Genomic DNA, 1,467 nt, shown 5'->3' with positions numbered 1-1,467 from the left:
TCCCTTAATGCTCACTTCCAGTCTATTGCCACTTTCATCCCTTGTACATCTCATCACCTTACTTTTACCCACATTTATCTTTAGCTTTCTTCTATCACATACTCTCCCAAACTCTGCCACCAACTTCCTCAATCCCTCCTCTGATCCTGCCACAAGCGCAGTGTCATCCGCAAACAACAGCTGGCTCACCTCCCACTTTTCTCCATTTTCTTTAACCATCTCCAATCCCTTGCCCACTACCCTTGCATTTACCTCTCGCACTACCCCATCCATGTATAAGTTGAACAGCTAGGGCGACATAACGCATCCTTGACGAAGTCCCACCTTTACCTCGAACCACTCACTCTCTCCATTTCCAATCCTGACACAAGCTCTACTACTCTCATAAAAACTCTTGACAGCTCCCAAAAGCTTTCCTCCTATCCCATATATCTGCATAACCTCCCACAGTGCCTTTCTGTCTACCCTATCATAAGCCTTTTCCAGATCCATAAAAGCCCAAAAAACATCCTTCCCCTTTCCTATAGCTTTCTCACATATCTGTCTTACCACAAAGATCTGATCTACACAACCTCTACCTGTCCTAAATCCACACTGTTCCTCACCAATTACTCCTTCTGTTCCTCTCCTAATCCTCTCAATCAAGATCCTCCCATAAGCCTTCCCAACTACACTTAACAAGCTAATCCCTCTGAAACTACTACATTCACACTTGTCCCCTTTTACCTTGTAAAGAGGAACTATACAGGCACTCCTCCAGTCCTCCGGCACTCTACCCTCTCTCCAGCAAACATTAAATAACCTCACCAGCCAGTCCACCATCACTGTACCTCCCTTTTTCAGACATTCTGTATGGCATCCATCCAGACCAGGTGCCTTACCTGCTTTCATCATCTTAACAACTGCCTTCACCTCATCCTTCCTTATTTCTCCTCCATTCTCCTCACTCATCACTCTCATTTTCTTCGCATTTCCCACTGCAGCTATCTTTCCTTCCCTATCCTCCTTCACATTTAGCAACTCCCTATTTTGTAACCAATCTGTGAAAGCTCGCTTCTTCTCTTCTACAACCTTCTTTGTTTCCTCATCCCACCATTCACTACCCTTTCTTCTATTTCCCCCTGTCCTTCTTGTTCCACACACCATCCTTGCACACTTTATGACTCCCTCCTTGAACCATCCCCATTCCTCCTCCACACCCAGCTCCACTCTATCCTTTACTCCCTCCCACTCCTTCAGCTTCTTTTTGTACTCCTTCTCCTTTCCCTTTTCATTCAAAGAGTTCACTCTAAGAACCTCCCTACCTTTTGTCCCTTTCCTCTTTCTCCATCTATCCTCCACCAAAAAATGATCTGATATTCCCCCACCCTCTCCCCTTAGCACATGTCCATCCTTAACTCTTCCTATCATAATCCTATTTACCACTACATAATCCATTAGCGCTCTATCTACCACCCTTCCCTCCAC

This window comes from Oratosquilla oratoria, chromosome 34, assembly GCF_046742065.1.
Source record: "Oratosquilla oratoria isolate Oo_2021 chromosome 34, ASM4674206v1, whole genome shotgun sequence".
Lineage (NCBI taxonomy): Eukaryota > Metazoa > Arthropoda > Malacostraca > Stomatopoda > Squillidae > Oratosquilla > Oratosquilla oratoria.
Note: the sequence above shows the minus strand (reverse complement) of the source record.